We start from the raw sequence: 21,353 nt of genomic DNA on the forward strand, positions 1-21,353 counted from the left end.
TGGGGGTCAAACGACCTTTCACAGGGGTCGCCTAAGACCATCGGAAAACACATATATAATTACATATTGTTTTTGTGATTAATCACTATGCTTTAATTATGCTCAATTTGTAACAATGAAATTGGGGGTCACCACAACATGAGGAGCTGTATTAAAGGGTCGAGGCATTAGGAAGGTTGGGAACCACTGACCTAGCCTATCTTGACTAACATGAGCCTCCCCATTCTAAAGAGTAGCTCCCATCTACTGAACTCTGTGTGTCATATTAAGTGCTAAACACTCTGCATACTTTAACTCACTGAACCCTGATGACAACCCTAGTCAGAAGTCCTATCAGCACACCCATTTACAGATGAGGAAACTGGGGCTTTGAGAGGCTAAGTAAATTGCCCAAGTTCACACAGCTAATAATAGTAAATGGCATGATCAGAACCCAAACTGAGACTAATAATAAAATTTGCCTCTACCACTCACAGGAATTGAACAAAGTCATGCACTATACCCAGATCATATCAGCTCATCAGAGCTGATTGTGGGCATCTATGACCAAGATCCCATTCAGTGATGTCATGCTGGTAGTTTAAAAACACCATGATGGGGGTGTTTACACCATGGAAACTGGCAAATACTGCAAATGAAGGCTTTTCTTTTTGATTGGAGTCCATTTACACTACTGACTGGACCCTCTTGATCAGAGTTCTAATCCACTAAACTTGCCCAGGGAATTTCCCAGAAGCTCATCTAGGACCCCTTGGGATTCTCCAGTGTTTTTAGTTGATGAGACAGAGTCTGTAGTGAGACTAGTACAAAGCAGTGGGGTCACAAGCTGAGCAGGTTAAGAGCAAGAAGAGAGAAGACGCTCTGCAGGGTGGCTAAGAAACAGGCCGCCAGGGCACGAGGAAGAGCCGCGTGCAGATGGGGAGAGAAAGGCCTTCCGGTCAGGAGACCATAGTCTTTCATCTGTGGAGGACACATTTTGTTAAGTTTGCATGATTCATGAAACGCAAGGACAGCCCGAGGACAGCTGAAGTTCAGGGCAGAAGATCAAGTTGACAAGATTGGCTCTGGGATACAAGCAGGAGGCGAGGTGGGGATTGGCTGCAGCCACTGACCTATATTTCTCTGTTTGCACTGCAGATCTCTCATCATCCATCGCCCCAACGAGGTTTTGCCCACAGCCTGGGGAGGTGGGGCTTTGGAGCATGGGGCCACAACGATGGGCACTATGTTTGGATATGTGGGCACATATTCAGACCACTGTATGAATTCTTGTGATGACAGTGACAGTACCTCTGCCACAAGCAAGGTGACCTTAGGCAAGTGATTTTACCTAAGCCTCAGTTTGTTCTTTTGCAAAGTGGGGCCAAAAGCTCTCAGTTCATAGGGCTGTGATGCACAGCGCCTAGGTCATAGGAAGTGCTTAGTCAATAGTGGCCATCAACTTCTATTACTGTAGGAAGAAGAAGCATAGCATAATTGTAATATTTAACAGTGCCAAATACTGTTTTGAGAGATTTACTTAAAATGAATCCTTTAATCCTCACAGCAAGCTTATGAGACAGGTCCTATCACTGTCCCCATTTTCCAGATGAGGAAACTCGGGCAGGAGAGGGAGTGTCACTTGCCCAAGGTACAGTAAGTGGTGAGGCCAAATAGTTACTCAGCTCCTGATAAGTGTCAAGGAGTTTACAAACATTAGCTCACATCCTCACCTGCACAACTTGGAGAGTTAGATCTGTTTGTTTCCATTTTGAAGATGAGGACACTGAGGTTCAAAGAGTTAAATTAGCTGACCCCAGGTCACTGAGCAAGTAAGCAACAAAGGAGAGATTCAAAACTAGGCCTGCTTGTCTCTAAGTGCTTATTTTACTCAGCCATCTATCATTCCCAGAAAGAAAAGGAGCCACCCTTATTAAGGCTAATCACCATTCAATTGGAACTTAAGATCTGCAGGACACTAGAATAAGCATTTTACAGACATCCTCTTCAAACAGCATCTGCAGGAGTTGAGTACTTATCCCCATTGGACAGAGTAGTAAACTGAGGCACAGAGAGTTGGCCATATGTTCAAGGCCACATAGCTAGAAAGTGGCAGAGCTGGGATGTGAGACCAACCGCCCTGACTCCAGAATCTTATTATTTAACCACTGGGTTAAATTCTGTTGAGCTACAGAATCTACTAAACAAATACCTTTGACCTGTTACAGAAAAAGTTGTTCATGACACTTGTTAAAAAATGGTAGGGCAGACTTTATTCAGGGATGACCACTGTTATAAGTACAGGACTTTGCAGTAGGAGAGAGAAACCTAAATACAATATAATACAATACAATACAATATAATACAATACAATACAATACAATACAATATGCAGAAGTGGGAATTTATAAGCCAAGGAGCAGGTTGGAGGGTCAGTGGACAGAAAATTACTAAGAGGAAACACCAAAAGGTAGAGATGCTGGCTAAGCAGACCTTTTAGGTCTTGCTGAAGGCAGGCCAGGGGATGGTGGAGGATGAGGAACCCAATCAGATATGAAAGGTGAGCAGATATCAAGGATGGCCCAACCAATTGAGCAGGATTCTTGCTAAATGCAGAGAGGAACAGGGGAGCACCAAAGTCAGGACCTGGTTGAGAAGGGAGTTCCGAGGAGCTTGACTGGAGTTTGGGCAAGGAGAGGATCTTTGTCATGAAAATCATCCCCGGTCCTCTCATTCCCTTTGATCAATTCCCAGATAGGCTTGAGAGAAAGAAGAAAGAGGAAAGAGGAGCTGGAGAGAGAAAAGCAAATCGTTGAGGGAGGGACAATGTTGGGGCTAAAGATAATGGACAGAAAACTAGACCAGTGGCCAGTGGACTGGGCCAGCCCTCCCCCACCCCCTCATATTCTTCTGTCCCCATTCTCCCCAAGAAGAAATCCCACGACTATCCCAGCTGTGTCCTGGAGGTCTTGGAATTGCCAACTGAAGCAGGCCTGGTAAGATCCCTCTGTGTCCTTAAAGAGAGAGTGAATATCTACCCCCAAGCCCCCTTTTCCCACTCCTGAGAAGGCAGCAGTGGTGACAGCAGCTGGAGAGGACCCTCCTTGGCTTTCTTGGCTAGAAAGATTTAGTAACGCAGAGCTTCTGAAATGACAAAGGTCAGAGGCTGCCAGCTGGATGGACCTCCAGGCAGGGTCTGACGGAGTGAAGCCAGGAGCTGGAGGAGCTTGTGGCTTGACTAAGGCCTTCATGACCCCTCCCGGAAAGGTCATCCTGGGGGTGGCCCAGAGCAAGGCCCTGCCCAGGGAGGAAATAGCGTGTCTCCTGTAGGTGCTGAACTGAATTCTGATGTGAGGAAGTTCACCCTCCAGAACCTCCAGACCTTTCTAAATGATCTATTACTACTGCACCTCTCCCCTGCCTCCGCCAGGTACCTGCATGAAACCTTGAAGTTCCTTGGGTGGCCTATCAGATCTGAGACATTGCAAAATTGCCGAAAGTAGTCAATAAAGTTTAACTTCTCCTCCACTCCCCCACCACAGTAGGCCTATGAGAAGGCAGATAAGAAAAATGGTAAGAATGAGCTACTACCAAAGTTCCATCCTGCTGTCTTATTCCCTGGTTACAAGCAACAGATGTTGGCAGCTGAGTGTGTAACATGATATATATGTGAGATGATAATGATGAACCAATTATAACCACTCTTGTGAAAATCCATCAGAGTCATGAAATGGTCTCTGGTTTTAAAGTGGTAACTGGCAAGATGTTTCTAAAATAATTTCTGAGCCCCGCCAGTGTGGCTCAGTGGTTGAGCATCGACCTATGAACCAGGAGTCATGGTTCGATTCTTGATCAGGGCACAGGCCCGGGTTGTGGGCTCAATCTCCTGCAGAAGGCAGCCGATCTATGATTCTCTCTCGTCATTGATGTTTCTATCTCTCTCCCTCTCCCTTCCTCTCTGAAATCAATATATTTTTAAAAATAAATAAATATGCCCTGATTCGTGTCTGGACCTTCCTGTCTTTTAGACCACAGTTTCTTAGAGTGGTCTGGGAACCATTTTTACTCATCACCAAGGGCACTACTGGAAAAGGCAGTGACATGGGCCCCATTTCAAACCTACTGAATTGATCTCTGCTGGGGAGACCTGTAATCAGTATCTTTAGCCAAGTTCCTGGGGGAACGTTAAAACGTGAAAGGCAGTGCTCACCACCCCCTCACCCAGACCTCTCTGCCTCCATGTCCCCCGCTCATTCCACTTTGTGCTGCAGCTGGAGTGATCTTTCTAGGGGCAAATCTGAAGCAGCACCCTCTTCTCCAGCCCCTGCTAAAACCTCCCACTGGCTTCCCAGTGTCCTTAGGTTTTAGTCTGAATATTTTAGCTCCGTGATGATCTCCAGTCTTGATTGCCAGTGCTCTCACCACCACCCCACACACTCCCTGCACCCCACCAAGGGGGACCCTTCACTTTCATGTCACTCATGCTTCCATGACTCTTCCAGTATACCTCTGCCCACCACTCTCTAACCCTACCTTTTTCTGCCTCTCCAGATCCTATTCATCCCTCAAAGGCCCTTCTGGGCTCACCTGCACTTGACCTTCCTTGGTGCTCCCAGTCACCCCTGCTGCTCCCATTTTTTTTTTGGCATAGAACATCTCAAGATATTTTGTAACTGGCAGGTTGTGTGCCTGTCACCCATGCCCTGTGCGTCTCTGGGGAACAGAGGCCATGCCATCTTCACCACTGTTTCTCCATCACTACTTTATCACCTGGTTTCCAGAACATAGTTGGCTCACAGGACTTAGTACATGAGTGAGTGAGTGAATGAATGAATGAATGAATGAATGGCATCCTCCTCCTCATGATACACACCTTGGCCCACCCACCCTCTCAACTCTTCCTGCCTTCCGTGGCTCGCTCATCAATCACAATTTCCTTGAACACTGCCCCACTGAGTCAGGGCTGTGACCTTGGCAAGGAGATGTGGGGCGGGGGAGTGTTTTGTCTTTGAGGCCCTTGACAGTTTGTGAGCTCCTCACAACAGCCTTGGAAGACAGGCACGGTTAATCTCGGTATCCCCATGACGGAACTGAGAGTGTTCAGGTGGATAACTTGGGGGCTGTCCTGTTGACACCCCCATTTTGACAGCCGTTGCAGAAGAGGTAGCCACAAGTAGCCAGTCATGTCACATGCTAGGAGCCTCCCCACTGGCCACCACTGATTACACCAGAACCGTACACTTGATTTAAGCGAGCTAATTGGGGTCTCTCTTGAGAATCCGAGTTGTAAGACAAAGAGAATTTTCTTGAAGGTCATTCTTGGCATTTTTCAATCCTGTGAGCTGAGCCAATGTGTAGAGAAAAGCAGAGAGGAGCCACTAGCCAGTCTCAGAAAGAGAGAAGGGGAAGGGATGGTCTCCTTGGCTTCTGATCTCTGTTCAGTGCCCTGAAGGAGTCTGTAAGAATAGCTCTGAGTCCTGCCCTTGGGTCTCAAGAGCCACTTCACTGTCCTTTCAATAAACCTCCCATTTTACTAAGGCCATTGGTGTAGGTTTCTGCTCCTTGAAAACAAGCGAGCCGACCCAGACAGGGTGTAAGCAGAAGGAAGAGCACTGAGCAGGGGCTATGGAGGCCGCAGGGGCTGTGCCACTGAGTGAGGGGGTGACCCCAAGCGAAGCACTTCATCCCTCAGGACCTCAGTTCCCACTCCTCCATGGTGGGAGCAGTGATGATACCTGCCATATAGGATCGAATGAGTAACATGTAAAAGAATTGTACAGCTACAGAATCATCAAAGGGAGTAACTTGGCCAAAGTAGTCATAATGGTGGGAGATTCAAGCATCAAGATGGGCGGCCAATGAGAGCTACCAGGGAGAGACCCAGTGCCCTTTACCCAGTCACTTGTGCACACAGCCTCCCAGGAGTGCAGCTGCCTGTGGCACTTCCTGGAGAAGGAGGAAGAACAGAGAGGCCCTCTCCAGAGGCCACCAGCCTCCAAGAGACACCAGCCTGGAGAGGAAGCCGCAGTCACTCCAAGGAGGGGAGGGAGCATGCCCTGCCTCCATCACAGCATGCGCGTCTCCCGCTCTGGATCTGTGAGCTCCAGGGGTAGCAATGGTAACTGTCCTCCTAACAGCCCTATCCCCAGAGGCCACAGGCCCTGGCACACAGCAGGCACTCCTGGGTGAGTGAGTATCTCCATTTCTCTAGTGTCTCTGTCTCTTTCTCAGTTTTAGTGTCTTGCTTCTCTAAGTCTTTTTTCTGTGTTATGTCTTTCTCCCTCACCCCTAACCCACCTTTTCCCTCCCTCCCTCTCCCTCCCTCTCCCTCCCTCTCCCTCCCTCCCTCTCCCTCACCCCTAACCCACCTTTTCCCTCCCTCCCTCTCCCTCCCTCTCCCTCCCTCTCCCTCCCTCCCTCTCCCTCACCCCTAACCCACCTTTTCCCTCCCTCTCCCTCCCTCCCTCTCCCTTTCATCTTCTCTGTTTCTCCCCTCCGCCTCCGTCTGTCATCCATGTCTGCCTGCGTCTCTCCCTCGTTCTCTCTGTACCTCCTCCACACCTCACCCTGCATACACTCATACCTGCCCCAAACCTCTCCTTCACACCATCTCCCTTTGTCTTGGTCCCTCTTTCGTTGCCTGGTAACCATGCTCCCTACCAGCCCCATGGAAACCATAGCAACAGACAGCAGACAACACAGTCATTCATCTCCCTTTTGTCCCTAGCATTGCACGCGGACACTCCAATTACAGGTACTCACAGGCGATGCCTTTGTCTGAGGCCCATTCACAGCCGAGCCAGCTCCCTTGCCTAGAAGATGCTGGGTGCTACAGCACAAAGCACCTTTGTGCCTACCCCCTGCAGCCTTAGTCCCTGTTCAAGGACAAGGACTCCACAAGGGCAGTGGGGAAGGAGTAAAAGGAGAGGAAACACCCAGTAGATGGACCGACAGACATATTGAACCAACAGCCCCTAGAAGAGAAGCCAGAGCCCGAAGGGTTTGGAGGGGAATGGCCTGGCTCCCCCACTGATCTGTCCATTTCTCCAGGGGGTGGGTCATACTTAATCCACAGAAACTTGGCACTTGCTGCTCCCTCCAGCCTAGATCTTCCTTCTGTGCACACACTTCTATGCCATCTTCAGAACCCAGCTCCAGTGCCCTTGCCCACCCTTCCACCTCCCTTCACTGGCTACCACAGCTCCCTGTATTGGCTTCCACAAGTGCAATTATATAGCTCTTGCGTGGCACCTTAGTTCCCTAGGGCTGTATAACAAATTCCCACAAACGGGATGGCTTAAAATAACAGTTATCGTCTCACAGTTCTAGAGGCGAGGAGTCAGAAATCAAGGTGCCCCCAGGACCCCATTCTTCTCCGTCATAAGACTCTAGGGAAGGACCCTTCCTTGCCTCTTCCTAGGTTGGTGGCTGCCAGCTATCTTGGCATTCCTTGGCTTGAAGATGCATCACTCCCATGTCTTCCTGTGTTGTCACATGGCATCTCTTGGTGTCTCTCTGTCCAAATTTCTCACATAAGGACAGTAGTCATTGGATTAACCCAGTATACCCTCGTTATAACTTGATTAGAGCTGCAAAGACTGTATTTCCAAATGAAGTCACAGTCCCAGGTTTCCCAGTAGAAGAAAGCTCCAGGTGGCAAGGAGTGTCCCCTGAATAAAACACTTCTCTAGGCCTCTCTCCCTTCCTCATCTCACTTTCCCATTCCCTCACTCATGCTTCCTGAGATCACCTTCCTAATAATCTATGTACACCATGTCCCTGTCTCATGGTCAGCTTGGGAGTGGAGTGGGGGGAGGAGGGTGACTCACTCAAAGACAGGTTAGTAGCCATATCGCAAGGTCAATTACAAAGAACGGGCTGAGCCAGGCAAGTCATCTGGTGATTAGATTCACCAATTTCTTGCGGATAAGGGAAAGCTTTGGCTGCCAGGTCCCCATAAGGACCCCCACCCCAGCACCACCCCCACCACCAATCCCCTCCAACACTTGTCCACCCACAAAAGACCTGACATTGTTCCAGGAAATGGGCAAAGCTTGAGAAAGCTTGAGAAAAGAGTTAGGTAAAGTTTGCCTTGCTCGGTTCACATCTCTGGAGAGAGTCCCTGGGTGCAGCTGAGGTTGCTGCTATATATAACACACAAGCGCAGCTAATAAAACAGGTTGTAAAGCACTGTGCAGATCCAAAGTGCCACATAAATGCTAAATAAGAAAATTCATCTTAGCTACAAAGAACTCACATTGAGAGACTGGAGAGGAAGGGGAGGGCACGCCATCCCCCACGACCATGCTCTGCCTTCACTCTCCCCCATCCAACTTATGTACTCACACTCCTGAGCAGCATGCAGCTCAGGTGACTCCGAGGTGTCACTTGCTGCCCCCAGGCCATTTCGGGGGAAGGAAATGCCACCAGCTCCCCACTGCTGTCCCAGAAAGGCGGTCTTCTTTAGGTCCCTTCACACCAGCTTCACACAGCACTGACTGGCGGAAGGAAATGTCAGCCGGATGTTTTGCATGGTGTGTAGATGGTGGTTAGCTTCATAGAGATAGGGCTGGGCATTATGGCTGCCTGGAAAAGTTCCCTCAGGAGCCAAAGAATATTAGCTATCCCCACTCTTCTAGGGGAGCAAGGAGATTTAAGCTGGCCATGGGGTTCAACACAAAGCCAGGGTCTCCAAGAGCACATGGGCTCAGAGACTACAAGCTTCTTCATTCTCAGGGGGAAGAAAATGAACACTAGCTGGTCTTTACTGAGCACCTACGAGGCACTAGGCACTATGCCAGGTGCCTCTGCAGTGTAGTCTGGAGACATAGACCATTGTTAGGCCCCTTTTACTGGAAGAATGGAGGCCAGGAAGGCTTGCTCAGGGCCACATGGCCGAATGGGACAGAGCTTTCTGACCCCAGAGATGGGATGCTCACCCACGACAGTGTACACCCTCCAGGGAGGGAAAGTCTCCTGTCCAGTTATCTTCCAAGTCACTGCCAGGCTGAAACCACAAAGCCAGTGTCCTAACCCCAGGTTTATCTTATACACCATGAAGCCCGCTTTGTGACTAGTAATGGACGCAGATAGATGACGAGTCACAGAGCCAGGATCAACAGTACACGAGTCACAAGATGAAGGTAGGGGGCAGAAGGTGGTCCATCATGGCCATTTCTCCCTCCCCTTCTTGACTCAGAAGTAAAGTCTAATTGGTCTCAGTCACTCCTGCTTTTTTTTTTTTTTTTTTTTTTTTTTGCCAGAAATTTGATTTGGGAATCAGACACGGGACTCAGTTTTGGGCCAATGGCTTCTGGAAATGTCTCCTTGCTCTTAAAGCAACATAATCAAGAGAAGGCCTCTCATCTCCCCTGGATGTTCTATCTGGACGTGACACCTGGAGCCACAGCAGCCATGTTGTGACTCTGAGAGGAGCCGGACTGAGGGCGATTCCAACCAGCTTAGATTGGGAAGAATCAAGTTAGATGACATTGTTGAAATGCTGACTGAGGAACCAGAGAACCCAATGTCCTCCAGACTGCCCATGTGGGACATGATGAAAGTCTTCCTTGTTTCAGTACTTCCTTGTTTGAGTCAAGGTTTTCCCTTACTTGCAGCCAGAAGCAATGCTCACTAATACAATGAACTTTAAATCCTGGAGCCCAACTGCATGGGTTCTAATCTCTACTCCACCACCAATCAGCCACGTGACCTTGAGCCGGTCTGCTTACCCTCCCGAGCCTTGGTGTTCCGCCCCTGTACAACATGGGGGTAACAATGATCCAGGGCCACTGGGAGGCTACAGTGCGATGATAGCGATTAGAGCTCATTGCAAATAGAGAAGCCTGAGGTGTTGCTGGATAGTCTTGCTGTGGCTGATATTACAGAATCAACCTGGCCAGAAGAACCCGGGGCAGCCTGCGGGGCCCAGAACTTGCCCTTCTTCCCCGCGAGGGACTCAAGGAAGGAGCAGCTGCACACACGCAGATAAGGCCACATTTGCATTCTCCCAGCCTCTCCTGCCCAGCTCTCTGCAAGCTGAGCCAGACAGCAGCCCTTCCCAGGGGCACAGAGCTAGCAGTGAGCGTTGGATGGAGAAAAGGACAAAACGAGGAGGTGGGGGCCAGGAGGGGGCTGCTCCCCAGCCAAGGAAGCCCTACCAGGGAATGTCATACACCAGTGACAGCATAATATTCTCGCTGCCACATCCTGAGTCTTCTGGGTGGCCAGATCCTTGCTCTTAGCTTCTCATTCAACCCCTGTAACAACTCTATAAAGTAGATGTATGCCCTCTCTTATGCATGCAGGGACTGAAGCTCAGAGAGGTTAGCAAACACATCCAAGTCTAAACAGCCAGGAGTGGAAGGACCAGGTCTGTCTGACTCCAAAGCCATGCACATGACCACTATGGGGGAGCCACGGAAATGAAGTGCCCTCACGCTGCATGGAAAGAAGGTGGCAGTAACAGTTCTGGGAAGAGCTGAACTCTGTTCACTGACCTTGGCTTCATGGGGCTCACCATCCAACTATGCCTGAAGCAGACTCCAGCGCCCCCTACAGTCTACATTTGACATCCTTGAGAAAGTCAGTGCTACTCGGAAAATGGCTCCAGAAAAGTGGAGAAGGTACCCTTCACTAAGAGTCAGGGGCCCAATAGGGCGAACAAGAAGGACTGTTGGGAGTAGGCTGGCTATTATCTGCTTGTGATGCTCCCCCAACCAGGTCGCCCTCCGTCATTCTCTGCACCACCTGTCTCGAGAGGCTCACCCATCAACAACATCCATGGGTCCCTTGTCCTCTAGCTTCCCAGTGGGCTTGGTCACTGGGAGGCACCAGCAGAGGTGGGAAAGTTGGAAGAAAGACTTGGAGGTATTTCTCCCATTTCCTCCCACTCCCTCCCACTCCTTCCCTGACTCAGTGCTGTGATTCTGGCCATGTCCTTCTATGACCACATAGAATTCAGAGGAAGGGACACCTCTAAAGGCACACAGCCCAGCAGGCCTCACACTCAGCCATGCTGATCCCAGCTCTCCTCGCCCCTCTGGCACCGCCCCCAGCTCCACCTCTCACCAGCTTCTGGTAACCCGGTTCCTCTCCTTGATAGTCAGGCCTAGGGGTGCTCCCAGCTCTGGCTAGTCTCTGGGGGTCTCACATCCCTGATCAGTCCCACTAACCCTGCCTACCTCTCTGCGAGTAGTCCTTTCATTAAACTTTCTTCAGGCTCTCAGCTCTCTGTTTCCTCGTGGGGCCCTGGGTTTTGGGGTGTGTGTGTGTTGGGGAGGCCAGACAGTAATATGTTCTCGAGGAGTTGGGCTGTCTTGGCTCAGCTGTTCAGGTAAACTGCCAGTGGGAAGAGCCTTAAGGAATTGCCAACGGTTGGTGATGTCCCATGCGCCGCTGGCAGAGGGGGTAGATCTTGGTGGCTAGGGCAGCCCCCTATTTCTGGAGGATTCAGGCTTTGACAAGCCAAATCCCATCTGCCTTGTCTGCCTGGCTCACAGTGAGCTGCAGAATGGCAAGGAGGAAGCAGCCTGTGGGGAGAGGTGGTACCCACACACTAGCTTCTCTTCTCAGCTACATGGCACTTTCTAATTGGCAAGGCATTTTTTTATGAAGTCACTCATCTGAGCCCCACGACCCAGTGAGGGAGACAGTTAAAGGCCACTTCCCCCACTTACAGATGGGAACATGAAAATTCAGAGGAAGGGACACCTGTAAAGGCACACAGCCCCAGCAGGCCTCACACCCAGCCATGCTGATCCCAGCTCTCCTCGCACTTGCAGCTGATGGACTCTCGGCCTCATGGGCAAACCTGAGAAGGCTGTCCTTCCTTCGGACTCAACATAATAATAATGAAGGAATACGAGCTAACATGCACTCACTGAGCACCTACTATGGACCCAGCTGGGCAACAGACTTTATATATACTTTATCTCTTTAATCCTCAATAATGCTGTGAGGTAGTTGTGATTATCTTCATTTAAATGTGGAGGAAGCTGGGGCTTAGAGAGGTTAAATGATGTGCCAAATCACACAGCCAGTAAGTAACAGACCTGAGATCTGAAACTAGACCCATCTTATGCCTCCTGTGCTTACCTATTACATTAAACTGCCTCTGCTCCCATGATGCATGGAAGGTGTGCCTTCCCTATGTCAATGCCTGGAGTTGCGTTAGCAAGTGGGGTGAAGGGCATTTGAGATTGATCCTCCTGCAGGCAGCACCAACAGGAAGGCAAGCCCTCTCCTGGTGGCTGGTCTTAGGTTTTCTGGTCCCACACAATGTTGCCCTGGACTTGGTGGGGATGAAGGAATCAAGTTCCCCTGGATGGAATGAATGACAACTCATACAGCTCCAGCATTTCACGTCTTAGGATGTGTTTTGACATGCGCTGGGTCATTTCATCCTTACAGTAAACCTGCTGGGCACACAGGACAACGATGCCCTATCCCATTTCTTTAGAGAAAACTAAGGATGCAAAGGAGTAAAGATACTCACCCAAGGTCACACAAGCAGTGCAGGTGGAGCCAGGATTCCAACCTGCAAAGACTGGGCTCCGACGCTGACGCTCACTCCACTCTCATGTGCCGTTGACTCTCAGGATGAGAGTCAGAGAGGGGAGTGACTTGCCCAAGGTCACACAGCAAGTCAGTGTTGTTAGGATTAAACTCTAACAACACTCCTTATTGCATCCCTGCAACCACCCAGAATTGCTCTTCTTCATCGCTTCCTCCCTTCCTGGCTGTTCTCCACTCTGGGCACCTCCCTCCTCCAGTTCCTCCTCTAGAAGCACCTAGAACTAAGAGCTGTCTCCCACACCACTGCCTCCATGGAGAGAAATAAAGAAGGGAGACTAGTTAGAAGGGGGAACGCCGTCATGGGCCTCATTTGCATGAGCTGGTTATAGCACGGTTTCCTGGACTCCTGGCAGCATCCGCCTGCTCTCTGCCCACAGGAAGGAGGCGGAACAGCTGTATGCACATCTGCCAAGGGAATTTTGAAGAGCAGAGATGATGCTATTTTTCTACCAGCAGCAGCAACAGCAGCAGGACAAGTGCTTAAAGCTCATTTTGGTTCATTTTCTCACTGTCTGAGGGTCCTGTCTTTAGAACAGCTGTGCACACAGAGCAAAGCAAGGCTGGAGAGTAAGGAGGCCTCCAAAGCAAGCCCCTGTCAAATTCACATGAACTGACTAGTCACAGAGGTTGCTTAAAGACAACAGCAAGACTTGCCATGTGTGCCAGGCACTGTGCTAAGCCATATATTTTTATATCAATAGTTGTAAAAGGAGAACCAAGATGGCGGCATAGGTTAACACCGGAGTTTGCTGCTTTGAACAACTACTTCAAAAGTGAAACCAAAAAACGGAAGGGACATCACCCAGAACCACAGGAACGCTGGCTGAGTGGAAGTCCTACAACTAGGAGGAAAGAGAAACGCATACGGACACTCAGAGGAGGCGCAGTGCTGAAGTCAAATTCTGAGGTGCGGAGTGCGCCGAGCAGGCTGGCAGCGGAGGGTGCGGTTGGTGTTTTCAATCGGGAGGGAGTCGCAGACTCTGAGCTCCAGATACAGGCGAGTCTTTAGGGACCCAGACTCAAACGGGAGAAGCGGGACTGTCTGGCTTTGGTCAGAGCGAGTGCAGCTTTCTCTCCGAGGATTGCAGCCATTGCTGGGACTCAGAGAGGCAGAGCCCCTGGGGACAGGACTGAGAGCCGCCATAACTGCTCTCTCCGGCCCACCCTGTTGATCCTGTGCGACCCGCCCCGCCCAAGCCCTGCACAGAGGCATTTGCCGGATAGCCTCAGGCAAAGGCTAGATTAGCACCTCCCTAGAGGACAGAAGTTCTCTCACTGCAGACACAGCTGATTCTCACAGCCACTTGGCCTGGAGGTCAAACCCTCCCTGGTGTTAACTACAAGACTGTACACAAAGACCACTAGGGGGTGCACCAAGGAAGCATAACAAAATGAGGAGACAAAGAAGCAGGACAAAATTGTCAATGGAAGATATAGAGTTCAGAACCACACTTTTAAGGTCTCTCAAGAACTGTTTAGAAGCCGCCGATAAACTTAATGAGATCTACAAGAAAACTAATGAGACCCTCGATCTTATATTGGGGAACCACCTAGAAATTAAGCATACACGGACTGAAATAACGAATATTATACAGACTCCCGACAGCAGACCAGAGGATCCCAAGAATCAAGTCAATGATTTGAAATGCGAGGAAGCAAAAAACACCCAACCGGAAAAGCAAAATGAAAAAAGAATCCAAAAATGCGAGGATAGTGTAAGGAGCCTCTGGGACAGCTTCAAGCGTACCATCAGAATTATAGGGGTGCCAGAAGATGAGAGAGAGCAAGATATTGAAAACCTATTTGAAGAAATAATGACAGAAAACTTCCCCCACCTGGTGAAAGAAATGGACTTACAGGTCCAAGAAGCGCGGAGAACCCCAAACAAAAGGAATCCAAAGAGGACCATACCAAGACACATCATAATTAAAATGCCAAGAGCAAAAGACAAAGAGAGAATCTTAAAAGCAGCAAGAGAAAGAAACTCAGTTACCTACAAGGGAATACCCATATGACTGTCAGCTGATTTCTCAACAGAAACTTTGCAGGCCAGAAGGGAGTGGCAAGAAATATTCAAAGTGATGAGTACCAAGAACCTACAACCAAGATTACTTTATCCAGCAAAGCTATCATTCAGAATTGAAGGTCAGATAAAGAGCTTCACAGATAAGGAAAAGCTAAAGGAGTTCATCACCACCAAACCAGGATTATATGAAATGCTGAAAGGTATCATTTAAGAAGAGGAAGAGGAAGAAAAAGGTAAAGATACAAATTATGAACAACAAATATGCATCTATCAACAAGTGAATCTAAGAATCAAGTGAATAAATAATCTGATGAACAGAATGAACTGGTGATTATAATAGAATCAGGGACATAGAAAGGGAATGGACTGACTATTCTTGGGGGGGAAAGGGGTGTGGGAGATGCGGGAAGAGACTGGACAAAAATCGTGCACCTATGGATGAGGACAGTGGGTGGGGAGTGAGGGCGGAGAGTGGGGCGGGAACTGGGAGGAGGGGAGTTATGGGGGGGAAAAAAAGAGGAACAAATGTAATAATCTGAACAATAAAGATTTAATTAAAAAAATAGTTGTAAAAGTAATATATATATATGGGATTTCATATATATCTAATCCCAAAGTATATATAATTTACAAAGATCTCTATGCCACAGCTACTATTATTATCATCATCCATGGTTCTCAAATTTTAGTGTGCACAAATCACCCAGGGCATTGTTTAAACATCCGATTCCTAGACCCCTGCCCTCTGAGTTCAGGAGGGCCAAGAGCCCAGAGATCTGCATTTTATTTTTATTTTTTTTGAGATCTGCATTTTAATAAGCCCTGTTTGATTCTTGCATAGGTGGGTGATAGACCACTCTGAGAAAGACTGACAATGAGATGCATTCATTCACAAACATTACAGGGTAAAAAAAAAGTATCTGGGATAGGTATAGGGGAGATGAGAAGAAATACTTATAATTCTAGCTACCATGATCTTATACCAGGTACCTTGCTGAATGCCTTACATTTATGAACGCTTAATTATCACAAAACCCCCTAAGTCAGGTAATATTATTGCCTCCATGTTACAGATAAGGAAACTGAAGTCCTCAGAGGTGAAGTGACTTGTGCAAAACAAGTAGAGGAATTTGATCAGATTTGAATATAGGCCTGTCTGATCCAGGCATTGTGATCTTAACCAGGGAAGCATAGGTCCTACCTTTGTGAACTCCCAGACTAGTTGAAGAGCCAAACTGGGAACCTAAGCAGTTATAGCAACACAGTAGAAAAGAAGAACCAGAGAGCAACATCCATCCATCCATCCATCCATCCACCCATCTATTAGAAAGAGAGAGAGTTTGAAGGCTAGTAGAAAAGGACAACCCTGGTAGGCTTTCTAAGGCTGGTGATATTTACATAGGGTCTTTTTTCCCTAAAGAATAGGATTTGAACACAGTAGTGATGGGAATTGGAGGAAAGAAAATTCTAGGAAGAGGGAACATCATAAGCAAAATCACTGATGTGAGAAAGAACAAGGATTTGATGGGACACATGAGCAATACCCTCAGCAAATCTGAATAGCTCACCCCCTCATCTCTCTCCAATGTTTACTCAATGTCATCATCTCCGGGAGGCCTTAGCTGACCCCCCTATTTACAGCTGCAATGCAAATTCCGCTCTCCCTGCCCCATTACCCCGCTTTATTTTTCCCCTAAGCACTTTTCCATTTCTAATATATAATCTGCTTTTTATAAACTTCTTATCTGACTCTCTCCACTAGAACATAGGCTCCAAGAAGGCAGGGATTTTTGTGATAGGTGCTCAATAAATATTTGTTAAAATTTGAATGAAGGAAATAAGAAGGCGCAGCAAGAGAAGTGTGTGCTTGGGCGATTCAGCACCTCGGACAGAGACCCACGGTCCATACTCCTGAGAGCTTGTTCCAACAGATCGCAATTTGGTATATTTAGGATGGAGACCTAAATTGATGCCTGCCCGCCCTCCCTCCCTCCCTCCCTCCGTCCGTCCCTTCTTCCCCTTTACCTCGCCACTGATGAATCTAATATACATCCAGGATGACACACCATACAAACAGCTATGGCAGTCCACACACGCCCCTCCTATGGCAGAGATCAGTGAAGTTTCCAGGATCCTGATTCTCCAACTTGCCTGGTGACATAAACAATGTCCCACGTCTGTGGGACGCAGGCAGAGTTCTCCCATTAAGTCAGGCAAAGCCCACTGGGGCGATTCCTAAATCAATCCCCCACTACAAGACAGCCTTCTGACTCTCTCCACCATAACATCTTTGACAAGACCCACTCACCTCCCTCCTCCTTTCTGATGAATCCTCAGAGACTCCAAACAGACAGTTCTGATTCATGTTCATCAGCTCGGGGCGGCCTTCCCTTCCACCATCACCCTCCTGTTCTCCCCCAAGTAACTGGGGAAGATGGATGGATGATGGTGCCCTATGTAACCTTATTAAGATAAAAGCTTCCCCTGATCTCTCTGCCAGAGGGACAGAAGATGTTGCCAGCAATAACTCCAGGTACTGACACATCCAATATATGCAGACCCATGGAGGAGCCAAGGGTCCTAGTGGCTGCCTTCCGAACCCAAGAATTCGTTACACAAGCCCCCATGGCCTGGATGGCTGGGAAGGGTGGCGCAGATACTTTCTGAACCTCATGTTTGCTAAAAACTCTTAGTCCCTCTATTCAGAATCTGGCTACTCCTCACCACCTCCAGCAGGTCCAAGCTACCCATCATGCCTTTCCTGGATTTTTGCAGTAGCCTCCTCATTGGCCTCAATTCCATCCTTGCTCCTCTATGGCCATTCTCAATATAACAGCATTGCCATATGGTTGTTTTCCTTTTGGAACAAGTTGACTTGGTTCCAAAAGGAACACAACCATTGTGCACCCCTCACCCAAAGTAAAGGCTCTTTCCATGCCCATTTATCCCCACTTTGGCTATCACCATACTGTTGTCTGTATCTATAATATGTATTTTTGCTTAATCTCTTTACCTTTTTTCACGCGGCCTTCCAACCCCCTCCCCTGACAGCTGTCAGTCTGTTTTATGTATCTATGCTTCTGTTTCTACTTTGTTAACTTATTTTGTTCATTAGATTCATGCATGGGATGAAATGTTCTGTAAATATCAACTAAATCCATCCAGTCTACATCATATGGTATTTGTCTTTCTCTGACTGGCTTATTTCACTTAGCATAATAAACTCCAGGCCCATCCATGCTGTCACAAAAGGTAAGATTTCTTCTTTCTTTAAGGCTAACCAGCAGGCCAATGTGTAAAGGTACCAAAGTGTTTTTATCCTCTTATCTACTGATGGGCACTTGGGCTGTTTCTAGATCTTGGCTATTGTAAACAACCAGCAATGAACATAGGGGAGCATATATTCTTTTGAATTAGTGTTTTGGATTTCTTCAGATATATTCTTAGAAATGGAATGACTGGGTCCTAAGGCAGTTACATTTTTTTTTAATTTTTGAGGTAACTCCATACTATTTTCCACAGTGGCTGTGGTTTCACTGATCTTTTGTATCATTTTTTTAGTCTCTATGTCATTTATTCCACTCTAATCTTTATTATTTCCTTCCTTCTACTTCCTCTGAGCAGTTGTTCTTTTTCTAGTCCTTTTAGGTGTAGGATTAGATCAGCCGTGGGCAAACTACGGCCCGCGGGCCGTTTGAAATGAATAAAACAAACAAAAAAAAAAGACCATACCCTTTTATGTAATGATGTTTACTTTGAATTTATATTAGTTCACACAAACACTCCATCCATGCTTTTGTTCCGGCCCTCCGGTCCAGTTTAAGAACCCATTGTGGCCCTCAAGTCAAAAAGTTTGCCCACCCCTGGATTAGACTGTTTGAGACTTTTCTTGGTTCTTCAGGTAGGCCTATAATGCTATGAACCTCTCTCTCAGTACTGCTTCCACTGTGTCCCATACATTTGGGGATGTTGTGTGTTCATTTTCAGTCTTCAGGTAATGTTTTATTTCTTCCTTGGTCTCACTGTTAACACATTCATTGTTTAACAACATGTTATTCAGTCTCCATGTGTTTGAGTTTTTTATTGTAGTTGATTTCTAGTTTCATACCATTGTAGTCGGAGAAGATGCTTGATATGATTTCAATCTTCTTGAATTTAGTAAGACTTAACTTGTGTCCTAGCATGTGGTCTATCCTAGAATGTCCCATGTGCACTTGAGAAAAATGTATATTTTGCTGCTTTGGGATTAAATGTTCTGTAAATATCAATTACATTAATCTGATCTAGTGTGTTAAGGTCACTATTGCCTTGTTGATTTTTTGTCTAGACAATCTAGCCAGTAATGTCAGTAGGGTTTCAAAATCCCCAACTATGGCTGTATTGCTGTCCATCACTCCCTTAATGTCCACCAAGATTTTCTTTATATATTTAGGTGCTCCTATGTTGGGTGCATATATGTTTACAAGGGTTATGTCTTCTTGTTGGATCTATATCTTTAGTGCTATGTAAAGTCCTTCTTTGTCTCTTAGTATGGTCTTTGTTTTGAAGTCTATTTTGCCTGATATAAGCATTGCTACCTCAACCTTTTTTTTTTGTTTTCACTTGCAAAAAATATTTTTTCCATCCTTTCATTTTCAGTCTGTGTGTATCTTTCGTTCTGGGGTGGTTCTCTTGTAGAGAGCATCCAATTTTTATTTCTTAATCCCTTCACCCTTTTCACCCAGTCCCCTCACCCCCTCCCATCTGGCAACTCTTCGTTTGGTCTCTGTATCTATGGTCATTCCTGGACCATGTGTCAAGGGGCCCTTAATAGCATAATCACTCTCTCCCAGGAAGACCAATGGTGACAGGCCTTTTAATAAAGGATCATGGTGTTTTGCATTCAAATATACTCAGCCAGTCATCACAGGAAAGACAAATAAATCAGAAGGGGAGGAAGAACTGTCAGGCTTGGGAAGAAACCAGGCAAAGATGTGGACCACCAGGGACCCTCACCATTGCTGCCGCCAGTGCAGGTAGCTCCTTGGCGAGACTCTCCTTGGCAAAAAACTAGACTGGATGGAATATTTCCATCATCACGGAAAGTTCTGTTGGACAGCTCTAAAATGGAGTGAGGGTGGAGGAGGATTAGTTTCCCAAAAGAAAATCAAGATGCTGGGACTTGAAAGGGTGGGTGACTGTTGGAGAAGTAAAATAGATGCCCACTGTGAGTCATTCTTGATTTGAGAGTTGCAGACCACTGAGACTGAGGAAAGCTATACACTTCGACCCCAGGGGGTGGGGGGAATTGCAAACAGTTACATAAACAGAATTCTGCTTAGAATTGCGGAGGGGTCATAGGCCCCCTGAAGCCAAACAATAAGCATGACCCAGGTTCAGAATGTCTCGGGGTTCCGTGAATTTCAGCAAGACGGTGGGGGTGAAGAAGTAACTTTTAAAGGCTTCGCTGCCTGAGCGCTATCCCCAGAGCTTCCTTTATTCTCCACCACAATGCCCTTAGTCTAGGAACAAGAAGAATTCGTCTCTACTCCTAATTACCTGGTAAGACACACAGGATGCAAATATTATGCTAAATGAGACTCCTTAAAATAGCAGAGAGCAAACCAGCATAGATGATGCCTTGACATTTGCAATTTGCAAATGAGTTTGATGCCTTCCTTCATCCTCTCCCCACTCCCCACCCCTGTTGTTGATGTTAATCTGAATTCCTGAAGGAGTCACCTTCCACGCAGAAAGGTGTCCGAGGGGAGGAGAGGAGGAAAGGGGTTTTGGAAATGCAGCTTGATTGTCTACATCTGATTAGTAATTACCTGCCAAGAGCAACTCTGGAGAGAAACACTCACCCTCTGATGAGGAAAAGGTTCTGAGAGGCAGATCTGCCAGGTGGAGGGCGGGGTAGGAAGGTGATGAAAAGGGGAGGGAGGTGATAACAGACAGGCAATTGGGGACTGCCTCTAGTCAGGCTGCGGACAGGCAGGCAGATTATTCCATCCTTTGCCAATGTGTCCACGCCAACCTTCATCAGCATGGATGACCTTGAGTTTTGTGTGGCTTAAATTGTGTGCTTCAGTTTCCTTATCTACAAAATGGGAATAAAGCTATTACTTGCTTGCTAGAGCTGTTGTAAAGATTGAATAAATTCTTATTAGTTCATGCTTCAAAACAAGCTCCAATTCAGCCTCCAATTGAAGGACATTGGCTGGGACTCTACCAGACCTCAAGAAGGCACCCTGGCCGAAGCCGGTTTGGCTCAGTGGATAGAGCGTCAGCCTGTGGACTGAAAGGTCCCAGGTTCGATTCCAGTCAAGGGCATGTACCTGGGTTGCGGGCACATCCCCAGTAGGAGATGTGCAGGAGGCAGCTGATCGATGTTTCTCTCTCATCGATGTTTCTAACTCTCTATCTCTCTCCCTTCCTCTCTGTAAAAAATCAATAAAATATATATTTAAAAAAATTAAAAAAAAAGAAGGCGCCCTGGTCTCTGCCAACATGGCTATAGACCAGTGGTTCTCAACCTTCTTAATGCCGCGATACTTTAATACAGTTCCTCATGTTGTGGTGACCCCCCCCCCCAATTTCATTGTTATAAATTGAACATAAAGCATAGTGATTAATCACAAAAACAATATGTAATTATATATGTGTTTTCCGATGGTCTTAGGCGACCCCTGTGAAAGGGTCATTCGATCCCCAAAGGGGTTGTGACCTGTTGTAATGTACCCCTCGAATCACACAAGGACGCCTCAAGAAGTTGAATTAAGGAGTCACATTT

The 21,353-nt window shown here is 47.4% G+C and overlaps 2 protein-coding genes across 2 annotated transcripts in view; both read right to left on the reverse strand.

The window, feature by feature from the left end:
* SRRM4 (serine/arginine repetitive matrix 4) overlaps nt 1-21,353 on the reverse strand; it is a 356,297-nt gene that overhangs the window by 238,357 nt on the left and 96,587 nt on the right. The gene's annotated exons all lie outside the window — the stretch shown is intronic.
* Nucleotides 1-21,353, reverse strand: part of SUDS3 (SDS3 homolog, SIN3A corepressor complex component) — a 262,755-nt gene that overhangs the window by 27,731 nt on the left and 213,671 nt on the right. The gene's annotated exons all lie outside the window — the stretch shown is intronic.

This window comes from Myotis nattereri (assembly GCF_964212035.1).
Source record: "Myotis nattereri genome assembly, chromosome: 19".
NCBI classification, from domain to species: Eukaryota; Metazoa; Chordata; class Mammalia; order Chiroptera; family Vespertilionidae; genus Myotis; species Myotis nattereri.